This window comes from Lolium perenne, chromosome 2 (genome assembly GCF_019359855.2).
Source record: "Lolium perenne isolate Kyuss_39 chromosome 2, Kyuss_2.0, whole genome shotgun sequence".
NCBI lineage: Eukaryota > Viridiplantae > Streptophyta > Magnoliopsida > Poales > Poaceae > Lolium > Lolium perenne.
In genome coordinates, this window is record NC_067245.2 from 224,071,731 (window position 1) to 224,098,069 (window position 26,339).

A 26,339-nucleotide genomic window follows, 5' to 3' on the forward strand; every position below is an offset into this window, starting at 1 on the left:
TCGTGCATCCAAAATCCTTGAGCCAACCACTATGCCATTTGTGTCCACCATACCTACCTACTACATGGTATTTCTCTGCCATTCCAAAGTAAATTGCTTGAGTGCTACCTTTAAACAATTCAAAATTTATTACCTCTGATTTGTGTCAATGTTTTATAGCTCATGAGGAAGTATGTAGTGTTTATCTTTCAATCTTGTTGGGAAACTTTCACCAATGGACTAGTGGCTTCATCCGCTTATCCAATAATTTTGCAAAAAGAGCTGGCAATGGGATACCCAGTCCCAAATTAATTAACAAAAATAGACACTCCTCCATGGTATGTGATTGTTGGACGGCACCCGAAGGATTCGGTTAGCCATGGCTTGAGAAAGCAAAGGTGGGGAGGAGTGTCATCATAATAAAACTAAAATAAAAGGGCACTCCTTCATGGTATGAGATTGTTGGCAGGCACCCGAGGATTCAGTTAGCCATGGTTTGTGAAAGAAAGGTTGGAAGGAGTGCCACCCAAAAATAGAATAAAATGGGAGCCGCTCTTTGAAGGTTTGTCTGGCAAGGGGGTTAGAGTGCCCACTGCCATTCGTTGACAACAACAAGCACCTCTCAAAATTTTACTTTTTATGCTCTCTTTATGTTTTCAAAACCAAAGCTCTAGCACAAATATAGCAATCAATGCTTCCCTCTGCGAAGGGCCATTCTTTTACTTTATGTTGAGTCAGTTTACCTACTTCCTTCCATCTTAGAAGCAAACACTTGTGTTAACTGTGCATTGATTCTTACATACTTGCTTATTTGCATTCATCATATTACTTTATGTTGACAATTATCCATGAGATATACATGTTGAAAGTTGAAAGCAATCGCTGAAACTTATATCTTCCTTTGTGTTGCTTCGATGCTTTCACTTTGAATCTATTGCTTTATGAGTTAACTCTTGTGCAAGACTTTTTGATGCTTGTCTTGAAAGTACTATTCATGAAAAGTTTTGCTATATGTTATCTATTTGTTAGCAACTATAGATCATTGCCTTGAGTCACTTCATTCATTTCATATGCTTTGTAATAGTATGATCAAGGGTATGTAAGTAGCATGTCACTACAGAAATTATTCTTTTTATCGTTTACCTACTCGAGGACGAGTAGGAACTAAGCTTGGGGATGCTGATACGTTGGACGTCTCCAACGTATCCAAAATTTCTGACGTTCCATGCTTGTTTTATGACAATACTTACATGTTTTTCTTGCACTTTATGATGATTTCATGTATTTTCCGGAACTAACCTATTAACAAGATGCCACAGTGCCAGTTCCTGTTTTCTGCTGTTTTTGGTTCCAGAAAGGCTGTTCAGGCAATATTCTCGGAATTCAACAAAACGAAGACCAAACATCATAATTCACCGAGACGGACCAGGACACCGAAGGGGAGTCAGAGGGGAGGCCTGGGGCCCCCACACCATAGGGCCGCGCGGGCCAGCCCCTGGCCGCGCCGGCCTATGGGGAGGGCACCCTGTTGCCCCTCCTGCACCGCCTCTTCGCTTATATAAGCCCTTTCGACCTAAAAACTCGATACCAATTGTCGAAACTCCAGAAAGACTCCAGGGGCGCCGCCGCCATCGCGAAACTCCAATTCGGGGGACAGAAGTCTCTGTTCCGGCACCCTGCCGGGACGGGGAAGTGCCCCCGGAAGCCATCTCCATCGACGCCACCGCCTCCATCATGCTCCGTGAGTAGTTCCCCCATGGACTACGGGTTCTAGCAGTAGCTAGTTGGTACTCTCTATCCCATGTACTTCAATACAATTATCTCATGAGCTTCCTTACATGATTGAGATCCATCTGATGTAATCGGTGTTGTGTTTGTTGGGATCCGATGGATGATACATTATGATTAGTCTATCTATAAAGTTTGTGAAGTTATTGTTGCTGCAATCTTGTTATGCTTAATGCTTGTCACTAGGGCCCGAGTGGCATGATCTTAGATTTAAGCTCTATAATTATTGCTTAGATTGTATCTACAAGTTGTATGCACATGTCTATGTCTGGAACCAAAGGCCCCAAAGTGACAAAAATTGGGACAACTGGAGGGGAAGGCGTAGGTATGAGGATCACATGTTTTCACGGAGTGTTAATGCTTTGCTCCGGTACTCTATTAAAAGGAGTACCTTAACATCCAGTAGATTCCCTAGAGGCCCGGCTGCCACCGGCTGGTAGGACAAAAGATGTTGTACAAGTTTCTCATTGCGAGCACGTATGACTATATATGGAAAACATGCCTACATGATTAATGAATTGATGTTCTTTCTTAATGCTATTCAATCCTATCAATTGCCCAACTGTAATTTGTTCACCCAACACTTGTTATTGGAGAGTTACCACTAGTGTAGATCGCTGGGAACCCCGGTCCATCTCTCATCATCATATACTCGTTCTATATGTCATTGGAAGTAGTATCAACTATTTTCTGGTGCCATTGCTCCTGTGTTACTGATATTGCTGCTGTGTTACTGTTACTATTGCTCTCATATTACTGCTGCTTTCACATCACCCCTGTTACTAGTGCTTTTCTAGGTGCAGCTGAATTGACAACTCAGTTGTTAAGGCTTATAAGTATTCTTTACCTCCCCTTGTGTCGAATCAATAAATATGGGTTTTACTTCTCTCGAAGACTGCTGCGATCCCCTATACTTGTGGGTTATCAGTGCCCCACGAAGGAACCCGTCCAATGCCCCACGAAGGAACCCTTCCAATGCCCCACAAAGGAACCCTAACACCAAGATCCACTAAGGAAGAACACACACACCCTACGAGATCGAAACCCCGGAGAGAGCACAACCGATGCACCTAATGCAATGGCTAAGAACACCACTAGGATGCCCAAGTTCTTCTCTCCCAAATTCCAACAAAGCTAGAAGAAGCTATTGGGGGAATAAGGGAGGAAGAACAAAGTGAGGAGAAACACCAAGAAACCCCAAGACCTAGATCTAGCAAGATCCTCTCACTTAGAGGAGGATTCAATTGGTGAAGCTCTAGATCTAGATCTCCTCTCTCCTTTCCCCCAAAAATATGCAACAAATAGTGGGGGGATCAAGAGGAGGAAGAAAGAACCCAAGGTCAATAATGGAGGAGAGAGAATGAAGGGGAGGGGTTAGTTTGGGCAGAGGTGGAAGAGAGGTATAAATAGGGGACCCAGAAATATAGTTGTTGGGGCTGAAAAACAGTCAAATCCACGCCCAAAGCGGTACTACCGCTTGTCGAAGCGGTACTACCGCTTGCGTGCAAACTGTGCAGAAAACAGATCTGAATCGTCCCGAAACCGGTAGTACCGCTCTGCGGAGCGGTACTACCGCTTGTGTGCAAAACAGAGCAAATCAGAAGAAACAACAAGAGAGAGAGAGCAGCGAGTGCAGCAGCATAGCAGTGCATGTGCATGGGCAGGTGGGGCCAGCAGGCAGCGCGCGCAGCAACCAGCAGTGAGCAAGAGATGGCGCGCGCAGCAGCATCGAGCGGGAGCGAGGCAGGCGCGGGGCTCGAGGGTGAGCGGGGTCAACGCGGCCGGCAGGGATCGAGAGCGAGCGCTCTCTCCCGCGGGCGAGCGAGGCGGCATGGACGCGAGCTCGCTTGGCGAGCTGGGCCAAGGCGGGGCGTGGTGCAGCGGCAGCTGGGCGGCGGAGGCGCGGCCCACGCGGGGCAAGGCAGCGGTGGCTGGGCCGGACTGGCAGGAGGGTGGCCCAAGAGCGAGAGGAGGTGAAAAAAAAGGAAAACGAAAATAAATAAAGTTGGGCCGGTAGTACCGGGCCGGTACCGGCCTGGTACCGCTCGCGATCCAGTATACAAAACTGCGCGTGCGGTATCTAGACCGGTACCGCTCGCGGTAGTACCGCCTGGCCCAACAACGTTCATTTTCGTTTTCTTTTTATCTGCAACACGAAAAACGCAATATCTCGAGCTAGGAAATTCGGAATGACATGAAACCAATTTCGTTGGAAAGAGGGCGACAAGAGCTACATCTTTACAAGGTGAAATCATGCAAAGGAGTGAGTGATGATTTTCTCATGGTCATAGAGGTGTAACCTCTCAATACGGTATATCGGGAAAATCATCACTCTAGCATATGCAACATGCGATGCAACCGAAATCCGTTTCATGCATAAGAACCAAGAAGAACCAAGAACACGATGCAATGCATGCAAGGTTTGAGCTCTCTCCGATGATACGACCCACTATCCTATCGAGCACAAACCTAGTCCTTGCGCGTTCTTCTCGAGTCGGCAAGCTCCGTCTTCACTCTCTTCATCATTGTCCATGCCACCGTCTTCATCATTGTCCATGCCACCGTCTTCCTCCAACATACACGCCACCGTCTTCTTTCATCTTGTACGCACGCCACCGTCTTCATTCATCTTCAACGCCGTCTTCTCTCTTCATCTTCTATGTCGTCTTCTCTCTTCATCTTCTACGCCATCTTCTCTCTTCGACACCATCTTCATCATTGTACTCCGTCTTCTCCATCTTACAACCTTGAGTCCAACATGACTATGGGCTTGAGCTAAGATTTATTCTCAATGCAACCGTTAGTCCATAGGGATTGTCATCAATTACCAAAACCACACATGGGGTAAAGGACATGTTCTTACAATCTCCCCCATTTTGGTAATTGATGACAATCTCTTTGAGAGGGTTTAGATATGGAATTTAGCGAACAACCCAAGTTAAATATTTAGAACAAACTCCCCCATAATATATGCATGTGTGAATGAACTTGAATTTCATTGCATATACCGGCAATTAAAGCCTAGCGGAGTGTCCTCTAAATATTCAACCATGCAAAGCAACACATGCAAGGCATCGAAACCCTCCAAACTTCTCCCCCGTTGGCATCGGTTGCCAAAATGGACGAAAGGTTTGAAAGGCCAACATAGTGAGTGTTCCTCCATAAGTTGTGCATTTCTCATAATTGTGAGTGAAATCAAATGCACATATTCAATGACGAATATTCGGAGGAAATCAAACTATATTGAGGATCAAAGATTGCAAGAGGATATGAAGGTGAGACACTATGAAGCAAGCAATCAATGAACCAACACAATGCTCTCAGTAATTATGTGGAAGCTCGCCAAAGTTTGTGCACAAGATAAACAATTTGCATTGAAGAATAAGGTGCACAAGCATGGCATCATTACTCTCACAAGACCACTCAAAGCATGTGCCAAAACCAACTATGAGTGCTTGAAGATGCAAATGGTATAAAATGAGCACTCATAGCCAAGTTCTTTGTGAAGTCATCAAAGAGTGAAATAAGAATGAAGGAATAGACTCCAACAAAGAGGGATATCAAAAGATATGCACCATCTCTTATGTGTATAAGTTTCTCTAAGTGGACAACATCACGGAGACATTTATTCACAAAGAAACATGCACACACAAGATAGGTACAAGAGAGATAGAGCAAGATATCCAAAACAAGTATGCTCAAGGACTTATCTCATGTTAAGAATCTAAACCAAATATAAGAAATGAGATAACCCACTCCCAAAGAAAGCAAGGTTCTAAATAAACCAAACCCTCAACACTTTTCATGATGGCACAAATGTACCGAAAAGAAAAGGTTTGTCTTCCAAGGTCAAATTTTTGAAACAAGTGAGTGTTCTAGCAAACATATGAGAGCTCCCCCAAAATTAGTGCACCATTTAGAATTTTGCATTTGAATACAAAATGCACAAATGTGGGATTTGCTCAATCATGTTTGTCAAACCACCAACAAGGTTCAAGAGAAATAAGGAGATCCAAAAGAAGTAAGGAAGACAAATGGGAGTCTAACCCACAAGGACAAATTCTTGGCAAGAAATGAAGCAATTTAGCACAAGAGCCAAATGTGAGGATGATCCAGAACAATACTACACAATTTATTACCAATTGTCAAAAGAGAAGAGGTGTATAGGAAATATCCATATGTAGTTTGTGAGTATGTCCAAGATTATCTTCACAACAAGAAAGCAAATGGTAAAGTGGGATTTGTTTGAGCACACATGTCACATAGGAACAAGATAATATATAATATCAACTCTATGTGACACAACCTCAAATGTTCACATTTTCTAGGCTTGTAAAATGCACACGGCACAATACTCCCCCATGATGTGATAAAGACATTTTCCGTGCAAGAGGCAAATAAGAACCAAGTGAGATAATTAATGGACATTATAGGATTTTAATTCATCATATCACACATTTTAGGATCGTGAAATGCACGAAGCATATCACTCCCCCAAAATGGGATAGTCCATTAATTTCTCACATGAGCCAACAACTAAGATATGAACAAGATGCAATAGGCTCAACAAAGAACAATTGTACATGATGTGCCACCCAACATATAAGAAGCAAGATAAGCAAGTAGGAAGCACAACATACACAATCACATGCAAGGTACAAAACCAACACATGTAAGAAGGGGGGCGAGTAACTTTCAATGTAAAGGAGTTGAGGACTCGTTACCGCAAGGAGATGCATGGGTAAAGGATAAGAGGAATACAACTTGACTTGAGGAAGTGAGAATAATGAAGATCCCCTAAGTCTTCATGAGCTAGTCAATCCTCCATGCCCTCCACTTGTACCTATTGATCAAGTTTTGGCTTGTTGGTCCCCAACAAAGTTGTGTCCTAAGAAGTTAGTCACAATAGGCTTGGCAACCCAAATGGTTCTTTTTGCGAAACCACTTTGAGTGCCAACATATTTGGCAAACACATCGCCAACCTTATCCTTATGTAGAGAGTAAGCACCATGGATCAAGATAGGGTTGGATGAGTTACCATTAGTGCAAAAGGAGGAGATGTGGCCCTTCTCACGGCATATGTAGCATCTTCTTCTCCTCCCCTTCTTCTCACTTGATTTCTCCACAACGGGAGCCTTGGCTTGATCCTTCTCGGGTAGCGGCCCTTCTTCAAGTTGAGGTAGACCTTGAGCTCCATCTTGAGGCCGCTTCCCTTGATTCTTCACGCCAAGTGGCTTCTTCTTCAAGGGGCACAATCTAACATGATGCCCTTCAATCTTGCACTTGAAGCAAACAATCTTGGCGGGGTCCTTCACATGCCCTTGGCCCTTCTTCCGCTTCTGCGAGGTGGACTTGTTCTTGTTGTTGGAGTTGAATCCAAGTCCACTCTTGTCACTGGGGAATTGCTTCCCCTCATGACCCTTTACCAAGTCCTTCATAAAAGAAGTGACTTGGGCCTTGATACGTCCAAAACGTATCTACTTTCCCGAACACTTTTGCTATTGTTTTGCCTCTAATTTGTGTATTTTGGATACAACTAACACGGACTAACGCTGTTTTCAGCAGAATTGCTCTGGTGTCTTGTTTTTGTGCAGAAATTCAACTTTCGGGAAAATCCTCAGAATTTATACCAAAGGGCCTATTTTACCAGAAGACTCAGGGAGCCAGAAGGGCAAGCCAGGTGGAGGCCCGAGGGCCCCACACACCAGGCCGGCGCGGCCCAGGAGGGGGGCGTGCCGCCCTAGTGTGTGGCCCCCTCGGCTGGCCTCCGACGCCCTCCTCTGGACTACTTAAAGGGTTCGATCTAAAAAACGCGAGGACGAAGTCGAAGTCGCCAGAAACCCTCCAGAACGCCGCCACATCACGAAACTCCGTCTCGGGGACCAGAAACTCCGTTCTGGCACTCCGCCGGGACGGGGAATTGGAGGTGATCATCGCCATCATCATCACCGACGCCTCTCCATCGACCAGCAATGCTTCCCCCATCCATGTGTGCGTAATTCCCCCGCTGTAGGCTGAAGGGGATGGTAGGGATTGGATGAGATTGGTCATGTAATAGCATAAGATTGTTAGGGCATAGTGCCTAGTGTCCGTAATTGGTACTTTGATGATATTGTTGCAACTTGTTATGCTTAATGCTTGTCACTAGGGCCCGAGTGCCACGATCTCAGATCTGAACATGTTATTATTTCATCATGATATGCATTGTTTTATGATCTTACCTGCAAGTTGTATACACATGTCGCTGTCCGGAACCAAAGGCCCCGAAGTGACAGAAATCGGGACAACCGGAGGGGATGGCGGTGATGTGAGGATCACATGTGTTCACAGAGTGTTAATGCTTTGCTCCGGTACTCTATTAAAAGGAGTACCTAAATATCCAGTAGATTCCCTAGAGGCCCGGCTGCCTCCGGCTGGTAGGACAAAAGATGTTGTGCAAGTTTCTCATTGCGAGCACGTACGACTATATACGGAACACATGCCTATGGATTGCTTTGTACTTGGACACCGTTTTATTATTATCTGCAAATGCCCTGCTTTGATTGTTACATGAGTTTCTCTCATCCATGCAACGCCCGTCATCCATCCCTGTGCCTACAGTATTTTAATCCTGCTGTTTACTATAATCACTACTGTTGTCTCTGTTACTCTGCTGCTATTATTTCACTACTGCTACTGCTATAAACTGTTACTACTGATAAACTCTTGCGAGCAAGTCTGTTTCCAGGTGCAGCTGAATTGACAACTCCGCTGTTAAGGCTTTCAAGTATTCTTTGTCTCCCCTTGTGTCGAATCAATAAATTGGGTTTTACTTCCCGCGAAGACTATTGCGATCCCCTATACTTGTGGGTCATCAAGACTATTTTCTGGCGCCGTTGCCGGGGAGCATAGCTTTATTTGGAGGTTCACTTGGATTGATATTGTTCTGCAAATTCTCCATCATGGGTAAATCTCGCGATCCTAAAGTCGCCATATTACCATCCACTACAAGAAAAGGTACAACTCTGAGTACTTCTGCTATTCTTGATTCACCATCTGTGATAAGTCAACTTGTTTCACCGCCGCAATCTTCACTTGCTGGTACTTCTGCTGAATCTGAAAATTCTCATAATATTGATAATGTTTCTGTTGTGCTTGATGATAGTGGTTCATTGGGATCTTTTCTAGATGCTACAATTGCTAGGTCTAGACAAATTGAAAATACTGAAACTCCTAATGCTGCTACACCTGTTAATTCACCTGAACTTGATTATTCTAGTGATGATCTTGATGAGGATTATGTGGAATTTAATGATGATTTTATTGATAAATGCAATGCTATTACTGATGCAAGAAAAATTAAAAAATTTCTCGCACAATATACTGTTAGACATAAGCTATCTCCTGATCCTAAATTTGCCACATCTCCTATATGCATTAAGGATAAAGATTATGATTTTTCTCTTGATCTATCTCATATAGCTATTGTTGAGAAAACACCCTTTTGTGGTACTGAAAAAGAAAGTGCTGTAGAACACATGAATGAACTTTCTTCTATGAGTAGCTTGTTTTCTGATGATGTCAAGATGCGTACTTATTTCGTTGCTAAATTTTTTCTTTTCTCATTAAAGGATGATGCTAAAACTTGGTATAATAATTTGCCTCCTCGTTCTATTAAAAGTCCAGGTGATTTGCTTGATGTTTTCTTTCGGAAATACTTTCCTGCTAGTGCTCAAGATGCTGCTTTACAGGAAATTTATAGCTTTGACCAGGAAGATGGAGAGAAATTGCCTGAAGCTTGGGCAAGATTTTGCTCTCTTATCAGAGCTCGACCTGGACATGATTTGGAAAAACATGATTTACTTGATATATTCTATAGTGGACTAACCGTTGAGTCTAGAGCATATTTGGATAGTTGTGCTGGTTGTGTTTTCAGGAAAAGAACTCTAGACGAAGCTGAAGAATTATTGGCTAAAATAGGCCGGAATCATGATTATTGGACTACACCTGAACCAACTCCGATGCCAATATTGAAGAAGAGGGGTTTGATTAAATTGAATGATGAAGATATGAGGGAAGCCAAGAAGTCTCTTAAGGAGAAAGGTATTAGATCCGAAGATGTGAAGAATCTACCTCCCATAGAAGATTTATGCGAGATAATTCCCCCTTCATCCATGATTGAGGTAAACTCCCTTCAACGCTTTACTAGGGAAGATATTCCGTATTCAAAACCTCCTGCTCAATGCTTAGATGAGTTTGATAATTATATTGTTAAGCAAGAAAATTTTAATATGAGAGTAGAGAATCATCTAATGGAAAATTCTCAAGCTATTAGCAATTTGCATGATATTGTGGAGAGAACCTCCAATGATGTTAAGATGCTTGTTGAACATTTTCAAATGGTTCAAACTCAAATTGATCAACTCACTAAAGTGCAAAATGACTTGTTAAAAAATAATTCTAAAGAGAAACATGCTTATGAAGTAACAACTAGAGGCGGTGTCTCTACCAGGATCCTCTATATCCTGAAGGGCATCCCAAAAGAGTTGAACAAGATTCTCAACGAACTGAACCTAGTGCTCCTTCTAAGAAAAAGAAGAAGAAACATAAAAATGTTGTAGAATCCTCTGAACCTCTTAATGATCCTAATAGTATTTCTATTTCCGATGCTGAAACTGAAAGTGGTAATGAACATGATAATGATAATGATAATGATAAGAATGATGCTTCTGATAAAGAAGAGGTAGAAGATGAACCTGAAAGGCATGCTAAAATAAAAAGTATACTAAAGAAGATTTTATTGCTAAGAAACATGGTAATCAAAGGGAACCTTGGGTTCAAAAGCAAATGCCTTTTCCTGCTAAGAAATTAAAATCGAAGGAAGAAGAACACTATAATAAATTTTGTGATTGGATGAAACCTTTATTCTTGCAAATCCCTTTGACTGATGCTATTAAATTGCCTCCTTATTCAAAGTATATGAAAGATATTGTCACTAACAAAAGGAAAATCCCCAATGAGGAGATTTCCACTATGCTTGCTAATTAGTCTTTCAATGGCAAAGTTCCAAAGAAGTTGGGCGACCCAGGTATACCTACTATTCCTTGTTCTATTAAGAATAATTATGTTAGAACTGCTCTATGTGACTTGGGAGCCGGTGTTAGTGTTATGCCTTTTTCTCTTTACAAGAGACTTTATTTAGATAAGTTGATACCTACTGATATATCTTTGCAAATGGCTGATAAATCTACTGCTATTCCTGTTGGTATATGTGAGGATGTTCCTGTTCAAGTTACTAATAACTGCTTGATATTAACTGATTTTGTTGTGTTGGAAATGCCTGAAGATGATAATATGTCTATTATTCTTGGGAGACCTTTTCTTAACACCGCAGGGGCTGTTATTGATTGCAATAAAGGAAAAGTTACTTTCAATGTTGATGACAAGGAGCATACCGTCTATTTCCCCAAGAGGGTTGATAAAGTATGTGGAGTTAATACTATTTCTAATGTGAGAACTATCAAAGTTGGAACTATCGATTGTCCTATATATGAGCTTAAAGAAGGATATAAAAATCTTATGATTGGATCCATATCAATACAATTCAAGGTAACATGATTGATTTGAGGTTTATTTCTTCTTATGCTATGTAAAATTTATTTGGTGGCAAGACTTGATCAACCTTGTTAACAAATACTTTTTATATGCATATAGGAGGTAAACAACATCTCTTTCTTCCCCCACTTGTTTTACTTGCTGTAGCACATTTGATTTGCAAAGTTCCTTAGTTGTACAGAAATTTCAAAATCTTTTTCTGCCCAGTAATAATAAACTTAATACCCAGAAATGTGTATTTTTCAAAGTTTTCAAAAATTCACAAAAATTATACCGTTGGTCCTATTTTTCGAAGACGCACCTGGGAGCACCTGGGGATGACCAGTGGGGCACCCCAGGGTGGCACCCCACAGGCCGGCGTGGCCTGGAAGGGGGGCGCGCCACCCTGGTGTGTGGGCTCCCCCTTGCCCCACTTCTTTATCTCTTCCTCCCACTCTCTTCTCTCTCCCGAAAAAACTCGCACCAACTTTCTCTCACTCACGTTTCTGCCCAAGAGCTCAAGATTTTTCGATCTCTTTGCTCAGCCCAGATTTCTGTCTGAAATTTGGCACATTTACTCTTCGGTATGTGACTCCTTCGATTATCCAAGTAGAATTTTGTTTGGTTGAGTATATCTTGAACATTTTGCTATTGTAGGTAACATGTTTAGTGAGCTTGCATGCTTGTTCTAAGTTGTAGAAACTAGTTTTGATGCATGATTAGTACTCTAGCAAGTTCCTATAGTAGTTCCCCTCAATTATATGTCACCAAATCAAATTTTATAATGTTTGTTGAAAAATTTCAGAAAAGGAAGATGGATAATTTTAACTTTGGAGAAGTGTTTGAGAGAGAGACGACAAGCACCGGAAGGCCCTCTAGGACCGCCACCCAATTCAGGCGATCCTACAATGAGGATGTCATCGCGCCAAGCTTCGAGCCCGAAGAAGACAATGGAGTCCCTAACGCTTCATCTTTCCCATGTTATGACTTTTTGAGTAATGCATGGTTGCTGGATGATTTCTTGACCCTCGTTGATAAGGCGGGCTTAACCGCCTATATGGGAGATGAAAGGGAGCAATACCTCATGCTCACCAAAATCTTTGTTGAGAGCTTCAAGTTCAACAACAAGCACTATCACCCGACATTTGCATTCAAGATTTATGGTGATCCTATTACTATGAAATTGGAAGAATTTTGTGTTGCATTGGGTATTGCCCTGTAGGTATAGCAAGGAGGATTGAGGACAACCCCAGGGCCTTGCTGGAGCTCTATCGAGGGATCACCAATGATGACTTTCGCACCATTCAGCGTGGCAAGATAAGAAACATCCAACTCCCCGCCATTAAGTATTTTGTCTATTACATTGCTACTAGCATTCTTGGTAGGGAGAACACTAGCAATATTTCTAGCTATCATCTTGCTTTCTTAATTGCTGCACTTACTGGAGAGACACCTTATCATCTTGGTTCTCTTATTGCTCACCGCTTGTCTAGCAAGGGGCCTATGTTTGGAGGAATTATTGCATCACACATTTTATCACATCTAGAACTTCCTCTTGATCCGACTGATGTGCAATTAACCCCTATAAGGCTTGATATTGCTGCTATGAAGAGCCATCAATTTGTTATAGCTGATTCTAGTTCAGATAATTTGGTCTATAGAATGTTGTTTGCTGATGGGGATGAGAGGGAAATCCCTTTGCCCCAGCCAGATTTGTTCAGTATTGATAGGAAACCATGGTCGCGCTCCAAGGAGGAGGTGGATGAGAAAATGAAGATACAAGGCTTCCACCAGCAGCATGACTCCGAGGACACCGAGCCCTCCTACGACTACACAGTCACGTATCCGGGTGCTTCTTCTAGCACATACCCGGAATATGATCCATCTTCATCGTACTACGGAGGTGCTACTTCGTGGGCACCATGAGATTGAACTCCACTTAGGCCAAAAGCCTAAGCTTGGGGGGAGGTATACCGGCATCACTCATTCTTTGCATATTATGGTTGCTGGATACTTGTATATACTTGTTTAGTTTCTTTAAGTGGTTTTCTAATGAGAGGGAGATGATATTTGGGGAAGTGCTGTCTGAAAACAGATTCTGGACTGTTACCAAAAAAAAAATTCTCAAAAATAGCCAGCACGATATTTTGCGAAGCCAATTTTTGTGCATGTTTCCCAGGTTGTTATCTAACTTTCATTAGTTGAACACTTTTAGATTTGAGCAGTGGAAGAATTTCTTAAAAATTGATTACTGTACTGCTGTCAAGTTTGACGAATTCCTGCTGCTTTGTGTTTATGTGACTCTTCTAGTTTTCATATTCTTGTTTTTGCTTTGTTTCTTTCCTAAAACACAAAAAGACCAAAAATATTTCTGTTGTTTCTCTTCACCATTTGCTTATTTTGTTTTCTTGCTTTTATTTTTCTTTATTTTCTATCGTTGGTTTGCTATAAGAAAATCCAAAAAGATTTTGCTTTGTTTGCTTGTTTCCTTTTGTTCTTGTTTCCAATTCGAAAACACCAAAAATATTTGCTGTTCTTCTTTGGTTTTGTAAAGTTCATTATGAGTTCAATGGTCTTCGGTGGCTGGAGCGTGGTTTTCATTTCATATTATTCAAGCTACACCAGTGAAAGGCAATAATGACGATCTACGACAATTCGAATGTGGTGAGAGGCTGGTATGAACTCTATTTGTTTTCATTTTTGTACATATACTCATCCATGTGAGCATGCTTAGTTGGTTCATGTGAGGTATATGTCATTTAAGAAAGTCTAGTAGTTCATGATCTCTCATGTTTAGTTCCAATTTATTAATATGAGTAGCATGTCATGGATGTTTGCTTGCATTGTTTTATTCATAAATAGGTATGAAATTGTGGTATCCTCCTCTGAATAATTCATTTGAATCAACTTGGCACATGCTCACGCATGCATATGACTGAACAAAATTCAATTAAGCCTCTATGATTTACATTGCTTCAGAGTTTTTGTATCACTTTTATGCCTTCGTTAATTTATTTTGCCACAAGCATAATTATGACAGTGACTGCTCTCTTGATTTGTCGCTCCCTAGTCTATTGCTAGCCTTCACTTGTACTGAGCGGGAACGCTGCTTGTGCTTCCAAACACCTGAAAACCAAGTTGTTCCAAAGTGTCCACCATAAATACCTATGCATGGCATTTCAAACCATTCCAAGTAAATTCTCATGCGCTACCTTTAAACCTTCAAAATGCTTCTAAATTTGTGTTAATGTTTTATAGCTCATGAGGAAGTATGTGGTGTTTATCTTTCAACCTTGTCATTTACTTTTGATGAACTTTCATAATAAGAGCTGGCAACGGGGTGCCCAGCCCCAATTAATAACTTCATTAATAATTCTCTTCACATGTTTTGCTCTGATTCATCAGTAAGCAACTTAATTTTGCAAGTAGACACTCCTCCATGGTATGAGATTGATGGTAGGCACCCGAGGATTCGGTTAGCCATGGCTTGTGTAAGCAAAGGTTGGGGGGAGTGTCACTCATAATAAAACTAAAATACGTGTGTAAACAAAAGAGAAGAGGGATGATCTACCTTGCTGGTAGAAATAACGTCCTTCATTGGAGCCGCTCTTGAAAGTCTGGTTGGCAAGGTAGTTGGTGTACCCATTACCATTCGTTGACAACAACAAACACCTCTCAAAATAATTTTACTCCTGTTTTAAAAATAAAAAGCTCCAGCACATGTTAATCCCTGCTTCCCTCTGCGAAGGGTCAATCTTTTACTTTTATGTTGTGTCTCCATCCTTTCTTTGAGCACTTTCTTGAGAGCACAACTGTCATTCTTAGTATAATATGCTTGTCCCAAAATATGATTGTCTGTGGTATAACTTTGATGCTTTTATCTTTGACAATCTCTATTTCTAGTCTTTCTATGAACCTCAGAGGTGCCTGGGCATTTATGTTTTGCTGTTTAAATTCGGGCAAGCGAGATACCACTTTATCATACCCTTTTATGAACATTGCAATCCTGCTTATAGACATGATTCATGATGCTTATTATTAATTGTTGGTACCTTTCCATGATTGGCATAGTTATTAGATGATCTTATTTGCATGTACCTTATTATGAACTGCCTAAGTGTTAGCCATATCATGAGAATATTTACATCATATGAGCAAATGTGTTCGTGAAAGTTCTTTTATCGCACTCAGTTGTTAACTGAATTGCTTGAGGACAAGCAATAAGCTAAGCTTGGGGGGATTTGATACGTCCAAAACGTATCTACTTTCCCGAACACTTTTGCTATTGTTTTGCCTCTAATTTGTGTATTTTGGATACAACTAACACGGACTAACGTTTTTTCAGCAGAACTGCTCTGGTGTCTTGTTTTTGTGCAGAAATTCAACTTTCGGGAAAATCCTCGGAATTTATACCAAAGGGCCTATTTTACCAGAAGACTCAGGGAGCCAGAAGGGCAAGGCAGGTGGAGGCCCGAGGGCCCCAAACACCAGGCCGGCGCGGCCCAGGAGGGGGGCGCGCCGCCCTAGTGTGTGGCCCCCTCGGCTGGCCTCCGACGCCCTCCTCTGGACTACTTAAAGGGTTCGATCTAAAAAATGCGAGGACGAAGTCGAAGTCACCAGAAACCCTCAAGAACGCCGCCACATCGCGAAACTCCGTCTCGGGGACCAGAAACTCCGTTCTGGCACTCCGCCGGGACGGGGAATTGGAGGAGATCATCGCCATCATCATCACCGATGCCTCTCCATCGACCAACAATGCTTCCCCCATCCATGTGTGAGTAATTCCCCCGCTGTAGGCTGAACGGGATGGTAGGGATTGGATGAGATTGGTCATGTAATAGCATAAGATTGTTAGGGCATAGTGCCTAGTGTCCGTAATTGGTACTTTGATGATATTGTTGCAACTTGTTATGCTTAATGCTTGTCACTAGGGCCCGAGTGCCATGATCTCAGATCTGAACATGTTATTATTTCATCATGATATGCATTGTTTTATGATCTTACCTGCAAGTTGTATACACATGTCACTGTCCGGAACCAAAGGCCCCGAAGTGACAGAAATCGGGACAACCGGAGGGGATGGCGGTGATGTGAGGATCACATGTGTTCACGGAGTGTTAATGCTTTGCTCCGGTACTCTATTAAAAGGAGTACCTTAATATCCAGTAGATTCCCTAGAGGCCCGGCTGCCACCGGCTGGTAGGACAAAAGATGTTGTGCAAGTTTCTCACTGCGAGCACGTACGACTATATACGGAACACATGCCTATGGATTGCTTTGTACTTGGACACCGTTTTATTATTATCTGCAAATGCCCCGCTTTGATTGTTACGTGAGTTTCTCTCATCCATGCAACACCCGTCATCCATCCCTGTGCCTACAGTATTTTAATCCTGCTATTTACTATAATCACTACTGCTGTCTCTGTTACTCTACTGCTATTATTTCACTACTGCTACTGCTATAAACTGTTACTACTGATAAACTCTTGCGAGCAAGTCTGTTTCCAGGTGCAGCTGAATTGACAACTCCGCTGTTAAGGCTTTCAAGTATTCTTTGTCTCCCCTTGTGTCGAATCAATAAATTGGGTTTTACTTCCCGCGAAGACTGTTGCGATCCCCTATACTTGTGGGTCATCAGGCCTCGAGCTCTTCGATTTCCCCTACATGGTTAGTAACAACACAAGTACCAGAGGAAGTGGAAGCTTTATTGTTAGAGCAACAAGGCAAGGTATGTAGTTCACCACAAGATATAGCAACATCATGGGTGGGTGATTTATTAGCACTAGCACATGGAATTGTAGAACAAGGCATAGAAGGTAGTTCACCACAAGATAAGTCAATAGCATGAGTGGGTGAACTAAAAGCACTAGCACATGGCAAAATAGCATTTTGAGAGGTAGTGCTAGTACTCACATGAGGCACACAAGATTTTACCTTTGTCATGATAGCCTCATGGGCTAACTTTAGCAAATTATGAGAGACTAGAAGATCATCATGGGAGTTAGAAAGCTTTCCATAGTTCTCTTCCAATTTCTCATAATTGCTTGTTAGCAAAGCAAGTTGAGCCCTTAGCTCAACATTCTCCTTCAAGATGGAAACTTCACAAGAGGTAGAGTTAGTAGCACAAGCATTATCAATCATAGCACAAGGAGAAGGCAACTTAGCAAGCTCTATTAGGTTGAGAGCTTTAAATTGCTCATGAGACTCGGTGAGTTTGATGAGCTCACTCTCAATAGCCCTAGAGCTACTTTTGAGAAGCTCAAAATCCTCAAGGAGTTTATCATTAGCACTAACTAGCTTCTTATTTTTAATTTGAAAATCATGTGCCACCTCTAAAGCTCTATCATGAGATTCCCTTTCCATAAGTATCCTCATAGCAAAGTTCTCTTCAAGAGTTTCTTTGGTGGCTTTTTGTTCTTTAAGAGCTTTACCAAGTTTTATAATCTCGTGTGCATACTCGCGCTCATGCTCTTCCTTTTTCTAAATAAGTTTTGTGCTCTTAATGGCAAAATTGAAGATTTTCATGAAGTTAGAGCGAACAACTTTCTTCTTAGGAAGAGTATGATAAACCGACTCTCCCAACTTGTTTAAGGAAGCAACATTAAGTACTTCCATATCATCATCCTCATCATCACTAGATAGATAGGGTTCCAAGGAAGGAGATACCTTAGAAGCCTTAGCCATAAGGCAAGTGTAGGAACCGTGCGATGATGAAGAAGATGAATTCCTTGAAGCTCCATCCAAGATCTTATCTTGGCCCATAGTATCTTTGGTTTCCTCTACATTGTTAGCACAAATACTAGAGGAAAGCAAAGTATCTTCATTATGGCAACAAGACAAGAGAAGCATATCATCATGGGATGAAGATATGCAAGGACTATCAACACTAGCATGTAAATCATTTATAGTGCTACAAGTGTTAAAGTCCAAAGATGAGACATTGCAATGGGATAGAGATGAAGAATCATCAAGAGAGCGCTCACCATCAAAAATGCAATGTTCATCACCACTCACCATACCATTACCTTGTGTCTTACCACACGTTGGTGAAGTGGAAGGAGCATGATCATCCTCAATGGTCTTGGATCCACCATATGTATCTCGAAGCTTTGTCCAAACCTCATGAGCACTCCGGAAAGGCGCAATGGAGGAAATCACTACATGACTCACAACACGGCAAAGGACTTTAGTAGCTTGAGCATCTAGATAAGAGTTTTTCTTCTCCTCAAAAGTTGGATTTTGTGGATCCTTAGGAGGAGAAAAACTCATATCAAGAATTCGCTCCACATGTGGGTGCATGTCCCTAAAATAATCAAGCCTGTAGAATTTCCAAGCATCATAATTAGTGCCATCAAATGTAAAGGAGGAAATGTGCACTAATCCTCTAGCCGACATCATACTCTCTAGGCGGTGAAGCCCAACAAGATAAGAGAGCCCTAGCTCTGATACCAATTGAATGTTCTAGGACGTCGCCTAGAGGGGGGGGGGGTGAATAGGCGGTGTATAAAAACTTCTACTTGAGAGCTAAACTAGGCGGAATAAAACTACAAGTGTTTACTAGTTTAGCTCAAGGCCTAACAACTAGGGGTTTGCCTAAGTGCTCCAATAAACTATGCTAGCATGATGAGCAACAAGGTGATAACAAGATAGGTATAGCATCGAGCATGATAGATATCACAATGTAAAGCGCATAGGTAAAGGAGCTCGGGTCGAGAAGTAACCGGTGCACGAGGAGACGACGATGTATCTCGAAGTTCACACCCAAGGGTGCTACGTCTCCGTTGGAGCGGTGTGGAGGCACGAGGCACTCCAATGAGCCACTAGGGCCACTGTATTCTCCTCGAGCCTTTCCTCCAAGGAGAAAAGCCTCGATCCACTAAGGGACCCTTGAGGGTGGTCACCGAACCCGTACAAGCTTGGGCAAACTCCCAAGTATCAAGCTTGAGGCAACTCCACAACGAGGAGGCTCTCAAGTACACGGCCACAAGAGGCTTACAACACACCACCAAGGAAACCAACTCCACCAAGGATGCTCTGCGCCACACGAGGCTAACACACTCCACCAAGGAAACCAACTCCACCAAGGATGCGATGCGCCACAAGAGGCTAACACACTCCACCAAAGGAAACCTTCCAATGCCCCACGAAGGAACCCGTCCAATGCCCCACGAAGGAACCCTTCCAATGCCCCACAAAGGAACCCTATCACCAAGATCCACTAAAGAAGAACACACACACCCTACGAGATCGAAACCCCGGAGAGAGCACAACCGATGCACCTAATGCAATGGCTAAGAACACCACTAGGATGCCCAAGTTCTTCTCTTCCAAATTCCAACAAAGCTAGAAGAAGCTATTGGGGGAATAAGGGAGGAAGAACAAAGTGAGGAGAAACACCAAGAAACTCCAAGATCTAGATCTAGCAAGATCCTCTCACTTAGAGGAGGATTCAATTGGTGAAGCTCTAGATCTAGATCTCCTCTCTCCTTTCCCACAAAAAATGCAACAAATAGTGGGGGGATCAAGAGGAGGAAGAAAGAACCCAAGGTCAACAATGGAGGAGAGAGAATGGAGGGGAAGGGTTAGTTTGGGAGGAGGTGGAAGAGAGGTATAAATAGAGGACCCAGAAATATAGCTGTTGGGGCTGAAAAACGGTCAGATCCGCGCCCAAAGCGGTACTACCGCTTGTCGAAGCGGTACTACTGCTTGAGCGCGAACTGTGCAGAAAACAGATCTGAATCGGCCCGAAACCGGTAGTACCGTTCTGCGGAGCGGTACTACCGCTTGTGTGCAAAACAGAGCAAATCAGAAGAAACAGCAAGAGAGAGAGAGAGCAGCGAGTGCAGCAGCGTAGCAGTGCATGTGCATGGGCAGGTGGGGCCAGCAGGCAGCGCGCGCAGCAACCAGCAGTGGGCAGGAGATGGTGCGCGCAGCAGCATCGAGCGGGAGCGAGGCAGGCGCGGGGCTCGAGGGTGAGCGGGGTCAACGCGGCCGGCGCAGGGATCGAGAGCGAGCGCTCTCTCCCGCGGGCGAGCGAGGCGGCGTGGACGCGAGCTCGCTTGGCGAGTTGGGCCAAGGCGGGGCGTGGTGCAGCGGCGGCTGGGCTGCGGAGGCGCGGCCCACGCGGGGCAAGGCAGCGGTGGCTGGGCCGGACTGGCAGGAGGGCGGCCCAAGAGCGGGAGGAGGTGAAAAAAAAGGAAAACAAAAATAAATAAAGTTGGGCCGGTAGTACCGGCCAGTTACCGGGCCGGTACCGTAAATGGGCTACGGTACTATCGGGCCGGTACCGGCCTGGTACCGCTCGCGATCCAGTATACAAAACTGCGCGTACGGTATCTAGACCGGTACCGCTCGCGGTAGTACCGCCTGGCCCAACAACGTTTATTTTCGTTTTCTTTTTATCTGCAACACGGAAAACGCAATATCTCGAGCTAGGAAATTCGGAATGACATGAAACCAATTTCGTTGGAAAGAGGGCGACAAGAGCTACATCTTTACAAGGTGAAATCATGCAAAGGAGTGAGTGATGATTTTCTCATGGTCATAGAGGTGTAACCTCTCAATACGGTATATCGGGAAAATCATCACTCTAGCATATGCAACATGCGATGCAACCGAAATCCGTTTCATGCATAAGAACCAAGAAGAACCAAGAACACGATGCAATGCATGAAAGGTTTGAGTTCTCTCCGATGATACGACCCACTATCCTATCGAGCACAAACCTAGTCCTTGCGCGTTCTTCTCGAGTCGGCAAGCTCCGTCTTCACCCTCTTCATCATTGTCCATGCCACCGTCTTCATCATTGTCCATGCCACCGTCTTCCTCCAACATACACGCCACCGTCTTCTTTCATCTTGTACGCACGCCACCGTCTTCATTCATCTTCAACGACGTCTTCTCTCTTCATCTTCTACGCCGTCTTCTCTCTTCATCTTCTACGCCGTCTTCTCTCTTCGACACCATCTTCATCATTGTACTCCGTCTTCTCCATCTTACAACCTTGAGTCCAACATGACTATGGACTTGAGGTAAGATTGATTCTCAATGCAACCGTTAGTCCATAGGGTTTGTCATCAATTACAAAAACCACACATAGGGTAAAGGACATGTTCTTACACCTGCTTCCAAATCCCCGTGACTACTCTCCTTGGACACTTTGCAATTTCTGCAACCCCAGCTGAAACTCCACGCTTCAGGTTTTTGGCCGTTCCATTGCGTTGCAAAATCCATGAATATATTTGACGCTTTTCTTCCGTTGGATAGTGCTTCCTCTTACGTTTGTTTGCTAGAACATCTACACAAATCAGATAATTCGGAATTCTTTGAGACTCAAATCTACACAAATCCGTTGGAAAGTGTAATCTATAACATCATTAAACTTACTCAAATCGATTTCCCGCGGATTAAGTTGTACATGCTGGCTAGGAGGGTACTCGTCGGCATTCTCAAACAGAGGGTTGTAGCCAACGCCGCGGTAACCTACGTCGGAACCATTTTCCCCTCCACCATTGCCGCTCCCTCTAGCCTCTCCATCTGAACATGATTAAGTAACCGTGAGAAATTTGGAAACTTACGTCGATCATGCTGTGCTCTGCTACCAATAGAAACATGACATGCAACTTGAGAGCACGAAAGTTGGAACTTACTGAACGTCGAGCCGCCGTGATCGCTGCTCCCTCTTTGCACGAACATGGAGCCGCCGTGTCGGCTGCTCTCTCCTTGCACGAACGTCGAGCCGCTGTGCCGGCTGCTCTCTCCTTGCATGAACGTCGAGCCGCCGTGCCCACTGCTCCCTCCTTGCATGAACGTCGAGCTGCCGATACCCGCGCTGTTCGCGCCGACGCTGCTGCTCCCGCCTTGGAAGAAGGAAGAGGTGAGGTCGAGGCGGAATCCGCCGCCGAGTTGCAGGCTTGAAGATGATGTGGTGCGTGCCCGAGATGATGGCTGACGACGACGGCTCAGACCCACTCGCCGCGGACGCTGCATTGGCTCGCTGCCGAGGCTTCCGCTCCCTGCGCCAGCCGCGAAGATGCCGCTGCTCCCTGCAGGCACTGGTGGAAAAAGGGTCTTTGGTCGCGGTTCGCAACTGCCATTAGTCGCGGTTGCGCAACCGCGACCAAAGTAGCGTGACTAAAGGCCCCCCTTTAGTCGCGGTTCCTTACGAACCGCGACTAAAGGCCCGTCCACGTGGGCGCCAGGCGGCCGTCTAGGCGGAGGACCTTTAGTCGCAGTTCTTCTGGCCAACCGCGACTAAAGGCCGCCGCAGGTTTAGGGTTTTAGGCCCCCCCTAAACCTGCCCCCCCTAAACATATTTTCTGTTTAATTTGTATATTGTTTTATTTCTTTTGTGCTTTATTGTAATTTTGAAGGAGTTTCACATATTCTACGGTACTACATATATACATGCATATGAATGTACAATTTCAAACAAATTTGAAATTAGAACCAAAAAGAATTCAAGAGGAATATACAATATATATTCAATATCATCGGATGACCATATACAAGTTTGAACAAGTTTCCATACATAATTTAATGCATGTATAGTTCTACGTCGTCGCAATGGTGTTCTCCTTTAGGATGGAGGACTTCCCTCCTGAACCATCCAGCTAGTTCCTCTTGAAGTGATCGGAAGTGAGCTTCTGGACTAAGCATCGACCGGAGGTTATTCCTCTGAGCATTGAGATCACTCGGAACGCGCTCAGAGGTGTATCTCCGGATCATCTCACAGACATAGTATCCACACAGATTGGTTCCCGGTGGCTGCATATCGCTACCATTCTTAGCCTTTGACCGCATGAAATTTAGCTCTTTCTTGAATTCACCGACCTTTGTATCTGCGAACCGTCTCCAAACCCTACGAGGCAAAGAAAATTAAATGAACAAGAGAGTTATTAGTTAATTACTTGAAGCTTAATTAGGAAATGAACGAAAAAGGCCGATCGATATAGAGCGCAAATGAATGAAAACAATTACTTTTGAATCATTTGTTTCATGTCGGCCCACTCCGCCTTATCCATATCTAGAGAGTCGTGGATGAGACATTCTGATTTGTCAACTTTAATTACTAGCAGAATCCAGTGGAACCTGCGGACACGATACATGCACAGTATGTCATGCATAACTCATCGATTAGCCGGCCACATACCATGCATGGAGTAAACAAAAGAGAATGTGCTCAAGACATAAACACTCACCCAAAATGGTAAGGAAATAAAATATCACTTTTGAGTTCCTGCTTATCAAGAAACCGCCACAGGTCTTTCTCCACGTCGGCGGGGTGATGCTTTAACGTATATCCATTAACGATGTGTGGGTCAATGAACCCAACATCATGGATGCTCCTTACTCTGCATTCCTTAATCTTCAATCTGCATGTATAATAGTGGACACAACAATATAGTTAGGACATATATATATATATAGTGCAGGCAATATGAACGAGATGGGGTAGAAATAAATCACTTACAGAACGTAGCAACTGATGATAGATTTGTCGAGCTCGCGCAGATTGAAAAGCTGGAACAATTCACTCAGATGAATTTGTACACAGTATTGTTTGAAGTGATGCTCATATCCAACTTCCGCATAAATATAATCTTTGGCGTTTTTATGTTTTATGTAACCCTTGTACCAGTTCAGCAGACCTTTCATTTGTGGAGGTAGATCCTCTTCCTGCGCAGGCTCGACGAGAGGCCCATTCTTCACATATGTAAGTACTACCTCCTTCACTGGCACCTCATCAAGGCCTAACAGTTCACGAAGAGTAATACCTAAGTTGGCCGCTTGTTCTCTGGCACTCGTTACAGTCAATCCCTGTGCTGCCGCAGCTTCTATGATTTCGGGGGCATCCGGACCGGCGGCTGTCACTATAAGCGGGGCAATCGATTGTTTACTTTGTTCCCCGAGCTGGGCAACAACTCGTTTCCCGCTTTGTGCACTTTGTAATTTCGCTTTATCGGCCTCCTCATTCTTCTCCTTGAATATGCGTGCCTGATTCTTTAGTTCACGTGCATAGTCGTCAGGCAGATTCTTCGCGGCTTGGGACGGTGCGTTCAAAAATGACTTAGCCCACTTCTTTTGCTCATCAGAAAATACTGGCTTGGGCTCGGGCTCTCTTTTCTTCTTGCAGGCCGCCTTCCATTTCTCTAAATCAGCAGTCGCGGCCGCCTCGACTTCCTCGGCACTACGTTCCCAAAGCCTCGTGGGGAGAGGCTTCAGTGATGGCTCCGGTACCTTTGTTTTCTTAGGTACGTAAGGATCCGGGTTAATAATCCAGGACTGCTGCTTCTGCTTCTTCGCCGGAGGTGGATTGGGGGGCGGCGTCTGCTTACCCGCCCGGGGCGGACTAGGGGGCGGCGGCTGCTTACCCGCCGGAGGTGAATTGGGGGGCGGCGTCGGCTGACGTGAAGGAGGTGTAGGTGAAGCACCACCACCACCACCGCCACCGCCGCCACCACCACCACCGTAGGGGGGTGGACTTGTTGGCGCCTCGCTTGGAAACTTGATAAACTTCTTCTGCCATAGAATGAACTGGCGCTTGACATCTCCAAGTCTTTTCGCCCCTTCAGGTGTAGCAATGTCAATGTCCAGGTCCTCAAACCCTTGGACTATCTCCTCCACCGTGACACGAGCATAGCCATCTTGAATGGGGTTGTTGTGGTGGAGTGCTCCAGGTGGTAAAGCACTGCCGATGGCTACCTTCATGGACATGTTCCCGATAGGATAATACAGATGACATGCTTTCATCTCCTTTATATCGTCCACGGGGTAGCGAGGAGGCTCCGGTGCAGTAATTTCGACCACCAGAGGCTCCGGAGCAGTAATTTCGATCGTCGGTGCACCAGCCGGTGAGGCCTCCGTGGAAGCCACGCTGCTTCTTCTCTGCTGCTGGCTTCCGAGATCCATTGGATGATCTTCATGCTACGCCCGAGCTGCATCTCTTTCGGCTACTAGTACACTCACGGTTTTCTTCATCACATCCATTTCCGATACCAACTGCGCCACAACATCTGCATCCCGATCCATCTTTCTCTTACGGCTTCTGTAACCGTACGGGTCATCGTTCTGGGGGAACCCTACTTTCCACGGAATGGGCCCCATGCCTCGTACACGTCCTCCGTGTTCAGGATTCCCGAGGGCTTTTATCAGGGCGTCGTTCTCTCTGTTGAACTTGATCCTCCCCTCTTGAGCATCCCTCATTGCCTCAATATGCTTTTGGGTGGGTTTAATTATTTTACCCTGATAAACACACTCCCCTGTCTCCGGGTTCAGCGATCCCCCATGCCCGTACCACCAGCTTTTGGCCCTTCGGTCCCATCCCTCCGTACCTGGATGGATTCCTCGTGCCCTCAGCTCGTTCTCCATCTTCTTCCACCTAGGCTGCCAAAAGCGATACCCTCCTGGCCCCATAATATGATTGTACTCCTTCTTGGCCGCATTATCCTTATTTTTTTTGATATTTCAAGGAACTGCTCCGATTTCTTTTGCTTCACAAATTCTGGCCAATCATGTTGCAGTTTCTCATATTGTCCTTTGAAATTCGGAGTCTTGCCCTGCTTGACAAAGTCATGGGCTAGATTTTGCTTGTATTTCCGGAATGCGTTGGACATCTTAGAAAGAGCGAACTGTTTGACTAGCTTGCACCTCTCCTTGTTTTCCTGAATCTTGTTACCCTTCTCATCGTATTTGCGGTATTCCGGAGGTAGAACGAAATGTTCCATAAGCTTGTTGAAGCAATCTTTTTTTGTTCTCTTATCGACAAAAGTGAAACCAAGACGTGCCTTCTTTGGCTCATTCCACTCCTGGACGGTGATCGAGACGTTGTCTCTAACAACGGCTCCGCATTGGCTGATAAACTTGGTGGCGTTCTTGTTGGGCTCCAGCGGCCTGCCGGTTGCTTCCTCGACAATCTCGATGGTGCATGTTTCTCCTGGTTTCATCGTCTTGGTTGCGCCACGCTTTAATGACGTACTCGATTTTTTCGACGATCCG

The 26,339-nt window shown here is 44.2% G+C and overlaps 1 pseudogene; it reads right to left on the bottom strand.

The window, feature by feature from the left end:
• LOC139835741 (uncharacterized) overlaps window positions 1–22,331 on the bottom strand; it is a 30,466-nt pseudogene extending 8,135 nt beyond the window's left edge.
• Window positions 22,332–26,339: the final 4,008 nt, after the last annotated feature.